The sequence below is a fragment of the Rhipicephalus microplus genome, chromosome 2 (genome assembly GCF_043290135.1).
Source record: "Rhipicephalus microplus isolate Deutch F79 chromosome 2, USDA_Rmic, whole genome shotgun sequence".
NCBI classification, from domain to species: Eukaryota; Metazoa; Arthropoda; class Arachnida; order Ixodida; family Ixodidae; genus Rhipicephalus; species Rhipicephalus microplus.
The window spans coordinates 201,412,926-201,421,837 of NC_134701.1; the positions used below are offsets into that span (position 1 = coordinate 201,412,926).

At 47.2% G+C, this 8,912-nt stretch overlaps 1 long non-coding RNA gene across 1 annotated transcript; it reads left to right on the forward strand.

Moving 5' to 3' along the window:
• The first annotated feature begins 6,231 nt into the window (after positions 1–6,231).
• LOC142787016 (uncharacterized) lies at positions 6,232–6,841 on the forward strand. Its single transcript, XR_012889216.1, has 3 exons — positions 6,232–6,378; positions 6,458–6,611; positions 6,701–6,841. It is a non-coding gene; the product is annotated as an uncharacterized LOC142787016 (long non-coding RNA).
• Positions 6,842–8,912: the final 2,071 nt, after the last annotated feature.

Here is an 8,912-nt window from a genome sequence, read left to right on the forward strand (position 1 = left end):
CAATTTATTCCACGCTTCTATAACATCAGGGAAAAAAGATTTGCGAAAGACGTCCGTGCGAGCACCGAAGGGGCGAACTGCCGCGTCATGATTGATCCGGCTGCTGAGCTTATGCGGGGGTGTACGTAAATTGTTCTATCTATTTTTATTTGACCATGCAATATCTGAAAAAATATTTTTAGGCGCTGCTTTTGTCGTCTAATTTCTAGAGATTCCAAACCACTTAGTTTTAGCATCTCGGTAACCGAATCAGTCCTTTTATAATTCGAACATATAAATCGCGCGGAAAGTCTCTGAATTCGTTCCAGTTTATCTATTAAATCCTTTTGGTGGGGGCTCCAGGCAGCACAAGCATATTCTAAAACAGGGCGCACAAATGTTTTATATGCAAGCAGCTTGACGTCTTTCGTAGCATTCGGTAATTTAGCACGCAAGAAACGCAGTTTTCTGTAAGATGCACAGCATACATTCTCGACATGTGCACGCCATTTCAAATCATTCGTAATATGCACTCCCAAATATTTAAATGCACACACCTGCGGTAAATAATTAGGTCCAATGCTGTACGTAAATGGTAAAACGTGTTTCTTGGTAGTTATATGCGTATATGTTGTCTTAGAATAATTTATTTTCATCTCCCGTTTATCGCACCATGTTTGAAAATCATCAAGACAATCATTAATTACAATTTGGTCATTCGCACACGTCACTGGGGCATAAATTAAACAATCATCAGCAAACAATTTAATTTTTACAGGAGGGTTAACAATGTCAACAACATCATTTATATACACCAAGAACAGCAATGGGCCCAACACGGAGCCTTGGGGCACACCGGAATAAACATCAAGTGATTCAGACTCAAACTCATCAATTCGTACCAACTGCTTGCGGTTCGTTAAGTATGCTTCAATCCACTTCAGGATATTTTCATTTACGCCTGTTCGTTTGAGCTTGAAGAGCAATTCATGGTGGGAGACCTTATCGAAGGCTTTCGCAAAGTCTATGCATATCACGTCGACTTGTTCTCTGTTATCTACGGCAGCGGCAAAATCGTGGAGAGTTTCAATCAGTTGGGATAACGTGGAAAGCCCTTGCCTAAACCCGTGCTGTTGCCTACATATCAGCCCATTTGTCTCCAAGAAAATAGCCATCTGTTTGGCAATGACGTGTTAAAAAGCCTTACACCAAACACACGTCAGAGACACTGGCCTGTAGTTGGTAAAAAGCATCCTGTCGCCACTTTTAAATACCGGTTTCACAATGGCGCTCAGCCAGTCTTTTGGAAGCGAATGTGTCAAGAGTGATTTTTCGAAGATAATGACTAAGTAAAACGACATCCACTCCGCATACCGCCTCAAAAACACAGTTGGTATTCCATCCGGTCCATTAGCCTTCTTTTCGTTCAAATTAAGTAGCTGCTGAAACACGCCCGCTTGATCAAATGAAACTGGATCCATGGCGCATGTGCAAGTATCGGCCATTTCCTTATCTTCATCCGTGAATGCCATCTTTGTAAATACAGATTGGAAAAAGCGATTGAAACCATTAGCTATATCTTGTTTCTGGGTTACAACATCAGAGCCAACCGCGATATGTTCAATCGCTTCTTTCCTATCGCTCAAGTATAGCCAAAATTTTCTAGGCGAAGTGCGCAAGAACCCAGAAAGCGTTTCATTGAAGAACTTTTTTTTGGACTTGGAGATTTGGATTTTCAACGCTGCTCGTAGTTGGGAAATCTGCTCAGAGTGGCCTTGTCTTTTGCGTAATCTCTTTATTTTGCGTTTAGTGTGAATAACATCTCTAGTGATCCAGGGATTAGTCTTCCTTGTTTTTTTCAATCGAATGGGAACAAACCTTTCCATACAGCTGTTAATTATTGATTTCAATTTCTGCCACAAACAATCAACTGGCTCGCTATCAGAGGCTTGCTTGAAATCATCAAAAGCAGTTTCCAAAAAGTCTAATATTGACGTGTCATCTGCCCGGCCGTAGTCACTAACAGGCACCCGAACGAAGGGTCGTTTTCCAGGTTTTGTACCACATAGAATCTCAACCGAAATCAGTTTGTGATCAGATATGCCGTCTTCGACCGTAACACTGAAGTCCTCAATAGTGCCCGAAAGGAATACCAGGTCTAGCAGTGACTGAGAACCCGATGTTACTCTAGTGGCCTGTTGAACAATTTGGGTTAGATTATGGCTGATCATTATTTCAAATAACTTTTCGCTGCTAGTAGCATCCTTATTACCGGCCGATAAAGAAATCCAGTCTATATTTGGTAGGTTAAAGTCTCCGGCCAGGACTAATTTTGTTGTCTTGTTTACATTTGAGTTCAAAAACCTCTGAAGGTCTTCCAGGAACTCGGGCGAAGTGGCAGGTGGTCTGTATACGGCTCCGATAAGGTAATTGGTGTTCGCGTACGTAAATTTACACCATACAGATTCCGATAAATTGCAATTAATTGGAACTGCTGAGATACATTTTTTTTATGACAATTGCAACGCCCCCACCACGGGAATTTCTGTCCCAGCGAAACACTCTGTACCCAGGAGGAACAACCACATCATTCGGAATATCGTTGTTTAGCCAAGTCTCTGTTACGATCACCACAGAGGGAGATCTCGACAGCAATAAATGTTCGAGTTCAGTTACCTTATTAACAAGACTACGAGCATTGAACAGGAGAAGCACTAGCTACGCATGTGACGATGCAGCCACTGCCCCTCCCGCCGGGGCGCCGCCAACGCTATCAGAGTTGCGCGTTGCTGCTGGCGATCCTTTATCATATCGCTCCTTATGATATGGTTGGCGTTCATCTCGGTTGTAGTCCCAAGTAAATAAGCTTTTGCCTACCTTCAATTTGTCATAAACCAGCGATACCTTCTTTCCGCTGCCCCTGTCCGCAGCTGCGCTGTCCCACAACTTTTTCCGCACCGCGACCGTCTCCTTCGAATAATCATTGCTCACGCCAATAGAAGTTCCCTTTAGTTTGCTGCAGTTTCGGAGTATAGCATCTTTTTCTTTGAAATCGTAGAACCTCATTATGACTGGTCTAATATGCCCCGGCCGTTGCTTGCCCAATCTATGAATTCTTTCTATTGTTTTAACATGGACGTTCAGTTTTTTGCCAAATATATTGTCGACTACAGAAACTTTCAGGTCTGACTCCGATTCCGGGCTGCCTTCCTTTACGCCAAAAACCAAGAGGTTATTGCGTCTACTTCTGTTTTCAAGTTCACTTAGCTTTTCTGCCTGTGTTTTTACAGTGTGTTCCAGAACTTCAATTTTTGCGTTCAGTTCTTGGACTGAAGCAGCTAAGCCAGCCAATCCATCGGTATTTGTCTGTATCTGGGCTAATTGATCATGAATGTCAGTCAACCGACGGTCAAATGCTGCCTGATTTTCCAAAATAGTCTGTAGCTGCTGGGCCACAGTAGGGCCGGGGTTTTCTTCGACATCCCCCGCCATCAACAACCGCAGCAACACAGACCAGCAATCAACAAGAATCAAGGAACATCTGTGAGGGCACGGCAGGACAATCAAAAATCTATTATCACTACGGTAAGTGACAACAGTAGTTTGAAAACCAACCTGGAAGACGAACAGCGGCAGTTTAGGCATTTCGTTCGCATGGACGTTGCCGTGCCCTCTGAGGAGTTGCTTGATGTGCTGCTCTTTAAGTAACTGCGCTGCCGGTGACGTCACTGAGGCCGCTGCTCCGTCGATCCACGGCGCATCTTCCAAAACCAGGCTGAGATAAGGAAGCAGGAAAGGCGTCCCATCAGATCCGCTTGTCGCGATCGCTGTCAAAATCCACGGCACAACCTGGAAGACGAACGGCGGCAGTTTAGGCATTTCGTTCGCATGGACGTTGCCGTGCCCTCTGAGGAGTTGCTTGATGTGCTGCTCTTTAAGTAACTGCGCTGCCGGTGACGTCACTGAGGCCGGTGCTCCGTCGATCCACGGCGCATATATATATATATATATATATATATATATATATATATATATATATATATATATATATATATATATATATATATATTCAGCAGGAAGTTCAAGGGGTCTGGTACGTATAAAGAACACAAGCGAGTACACGTACGAAAGAGCAATACTTTTATGCCAACGTTTCAGCCGTGGCACGGCCTTCGTCAGGAAGCTGACGAAGGCCGTTAGCTGACGAAGGCCGTGCCACGGCTGAAACGTTGGCATAAAAGTATTGCTCTTTCGTACGTGTACTCGCTTGTGTTCTTTATATATATATATATATATATATATATATATATATATATGAGTGTGCCTGTATTGTGTTTTCTACGTGTGATACACTAAAAAAAAATGAAATGCACCTACTACTATCGAAAAATCCCCTGCACTGGGTATGAGCCCTCCTTCGAGGGGAACATTTCATCAAAGAAAGAAAACGACGAAGGTATACATATCATCCCATGGACAGCTGCAAGAACGCATTAAACTTACAGAGGTCAAGTCCTGTGCAACAAAACCACAGCGACACTAATTTAATGCAAACAAATATAAGCAAAGGCACTTCACCTGGATCAGAAACGGGGACACATATTGTATGCACATTGATTTCACGTTCACAAATCCGCACCCGTATCCATTAGGGATGGGCTCGTAATGTTATGAATGGAAAAGCAGTTTGCAGAAAAGATATACGTGTTAGATCGTAGCAGTACCGGCTTCAATTCCGCACGGCAAACTTACAAAAAAAAGAACCCAATATGTTAACAATTGTGTACATGTACAAACCCTTGTATCGATAAACCATCAACCATAAGGGCATTGGTTTGCGGCATGGTATCACAGACGTTGACTAAACGACATGCTCAAATATCCCTTCTCAATCACATATAGCTTAAGCATGACTGCTGTCTCCAGTGCTTTGTGGATAGTATGTCAGTTGTGTTGGTATCACCGTCTTTGTACGCCTAGGAAGTGACACCGATATGATAAATTGCAATGGATTCTTTGTCACTTATTGATATAGATGAACCATTGCCACAGTTTGACAACTTGATATACCTTATGCATCGCGGGAAGCTGTGCCGAGTGTTTACACATCACTGCGCGTCAGCACGCAACATTTTTTCGCAATATCGTTCCGGGAGTGCTTGGTTCGGGCACTAGCCTGACACAGTTTTCATGAGTTGGCGTCGCGTAAGCGTTTCACGATTCCCTTGAATAAACGCGCGAATGGCAGGTGCCGATAAACAGCCCGCTGGCCAATTGATATAATATTCACGCACTGTGCACTATCATTCCTTTGCACAGCCCTCTCGCCCATGTGTGTATACACATCTCGCCCAGCACTGTTTCCTGGAGCAGGAGCCTTAACGCTTTCAGATCAGACCCCAAATAACAGAGAATCCAGAGAGCGATACAGTACAGCTTAGTCCCAATTAAGGCCTGAGGGCTATCAGCCTAGGCGTATCCCTCAAAGGCGTCCAACTTTGAGTACACCTGAGTGGCTCGAACAGCAGATTAGTGAATGTCCTTCCAACGCTTCCTGATTGTAGACATAATAGACTAAACGATACTGCAAAAACTGTGGCCGTCGTTTTTTTTTTGATCGCTTTGAAGGTCTTTATTTCTGATATTTATTTCGGTTGCTTTGAAGTTGGCGAACTTCTGCAAATCAAGTGCTAATAACTCAGGAATGATTAACTCAAGATCTAATATAAATGGTCATTTTCTCGGCCTAGAACATGGCATGCCCTCAAAACTGTCTTATTCATATGTCATTTAAGTGTACCTTCTTCTTTCTCTGCTTCACACCCGCTTATATTCCAACAAATATATCTGGCCGAACAAAAGTTGGATTCAGGCTGAACAAAAATTCTTTTATAACGTACGCTTATTTGATAATATGTCAATGCTAGTCGCCATATTCGCAGGTGTCAAGATTTTTGCAATAAACAGTCAATTTCGCATTGCAACTTCTACGCTTTTCATAAACACCTGTTGACAATTGTTCGCACGAGCCCAACAGCTTTGCATGCGCTAACAACACAGAAGACGAAGACGACGGTACGCGAGCCGGCACTAATATAGCCAAAAAACTTAATTTCGTCCAAAAGAGGCAAAACGAGATCATTAATGGACGACGACGCGTATGTTTCACCATGCTGGAACAAGTGCTTCAGAAATGCGACCCCACGTAACATTACAGGGCTTCTAGTGACCTCGCACAAAGAACGGGAGTGTAGCGACCCCTTGCGACAAACAGTAAATGAAGGAGACGAAGAAGCGCGATGAAGACGAAGCCATCGGCTATATAAGCACACCCCGCATCGGCATTCGGCACTAGCTGTCCGGGGGGCGCGGCTTGGACCAGCCGGATGAACCGCGCCAGTGAGTACGTCTTTCATCTCGTCTCCCTGCACTAATGCCCAACCAATCTTCCCTATTAACAAGTAGCTTTGTCGTTTAGTCGCAAGCTCTTCGCTGTCATGGCGCCTACGGGAGGATGCAACCTGATCGAGCCAACAGGCCGGTGGCGCAGTGGTGGCCTTTCCATGCGGTACCTGCTGGAGTAAGGAGGTATGAATGCACCTCGAGGAACTTATCCGGGAGCTTTTGGGTAGGTAAGGCCACTTCCAACAGCATAAATATCGGAAATGGCCGTAGCCACATTGTGTCAGCTAATTTAAGTACGGTTGATAAACGCACGCAGGTGCCCTTCACGGAACTCAGCCAAGGCGATGACCTCGACGACCTTAGCATTTTCCCGTGGAACGAACCAGCCGTATGCAACCTGCTTGACGATCCTGCTCGACGTCATGTCTACTGGAACCTGTCGGGGGCGTGAAAGAGGAAGCACTGAAGACGTGCTCAGCAGTGGCTTCACAACAGCTCCTCTCGTCCACTTCTGTTCATGGCCATATCCAAGGCGCTGCAACACAAAAGAGCCGCAGCAGTTAAGCCGACCAGTTCGGCTGTTACCTGCCCATAGCAAAGAGTGACCTGTGGCGCTGCCCCCAGCGCCGTCGGTTGCTGAAGGGGACTCTCTGGTGGACCTGCCCTTTCCTTTGAACAGAACTTTGTCATAATTGGGCATGCCTCTATTCATCACAATTCTCTGCAGACTGCTCCTGACGGCCCTCTTCAGCTGAAGTCTCTCTGGAACCTGTCAGGGGCGTGGAAAGGGGAGGCCCCGAAGACGAGCCTAGCAGTGGCTTCACTATAGCTCCGCTCGTCCGCTTCTGTTCATGGCCATAACCAAGGGCGCTGCAACATAAAAATCCGCAGCAGTTGAGCCGACCAGTTCGGCTGTTACCTGCCCATAGCAAAGACGCGCCTGTGGCGCTGGCTCCAGCGCCGTCGGCAGCTGAAGGGGACTCTCTGGTGGACCTGCTTTCCCATGTGAACGGAACCTTGTCATAAATCTGCATGCCTCTACTGATCGTATTTTTCTGCAGACTACTCCTGACGGCCCTCTTCGGCTGAAGTCTCTCTGGAACCTGTCAGGGGCGTGGAAGGGGGAGGCCCCGAAGACGAGCCTAGCAGTGGCTTCACTATAGCTCCGCTCGTCCGCTTCTGTTCATGGCCATAACCAAGGGCGCTGCAACACAAAAAAGCCGCAGCAGTTGAGCCGACCAGTTCGGCTGTTACCTGCCCATAGCAAAGACGGACCTGTGGCGCTGGCTCCAGCGCCGTCGGCAGCTGAAGGGAACTCTCTGGTGGACCTGCTTTGTCATGTCAACGGAACCTTGTCATAAATCTGCATGCCTCTACTGATCATATTTTTCTGCAGACTACTCCTGACGGCCCTCTTTGGCTGAAGTCTCTCTGGAACCTGTCAGAGGCGTGGAAGGGGGAGGCCCCGAAGACGAGCCTAGCAGTGGCTTCACTATAGCTCCGCTCATCCGCTTCTGTTCATGCCCATAACCAAGGGCGCTGCAACACAAAAAAGCCGCAGCAGTTGAGCCGACCAGTTCGGCTGTTACCTGCCCATACCAAAGACGGACCTGTGGCGCTGGCTCCAGCGCCGTCGGCAGCTGAAGGGGACTCTCTGGTGGACCTGCTTTCTCGTGTGAACGGAACCTTGTCATAAATCTGCATGCCTCTACTGATCATATTTTTCTGCAGACTACTCCTGACGGCCCTCTTTGGCTGAAGTCTCTCTGGAACCTGTCAGAGGCGTGGAAGGGGGAGGCCCCGAAGACGAGCCTAGCAGTGGCTTCACTATAGCTCCGCTCGTCCGCTTCTCTTCATGGCCATGACCAAGGGCGCTGCAACACAAAAAAGCCGCAGCAGTTGAGCCGACCAGTTCGGCTGTTACCTGCCCATAGCAAAGACGGACCTGTGGCGCTGGCTCCAGCGCCATCGGCAGCTGAAGGGGACTCTCTGGTGGACCTGCTTTCTCATGTCAACGGAACCTTGTCATAAGTCTGCATGCCTCTACTGAACATATTTTTCTGCAGACTACTCCTGACGGCCCTCTTCGGCTGAAGTCTCTCTGGAACCTGTCAGGGGCGTGGAAGGGGGAGGCCCCGAAGACGAGCCTAGCAGTGGCTTTACTATAGCTCCGCTCGTCCGCTTCTGTTCATGGCCATAACCAAGGGCGCTGCAACACAAAAAAGCCGCAGCAGTTGAGCCGACCAGTTCGGCTGTTACCTGCCCATAGCAAAGACGGACCTGTGGCGCTGGCTCCAGCGCCGTCGGCAGCTGAAATGAACTCTCTGGTGGACCTGCTTTGTCATGTCAACGGAACCTTGTCATAAATCTGCATGCCTCTACTGATCATATTTTTCTGCAGACTACTCCTGACGGCCCTCTTTGGCTGAAGTCTCTCTGGAACCTGTCAGAGGCGTGGAAGGGGGAGGCCCCGAAGACGAGCCTAGCAGTGGCTTCACTATCGCTCCGCTCGTCCGCTTCTGTTCATG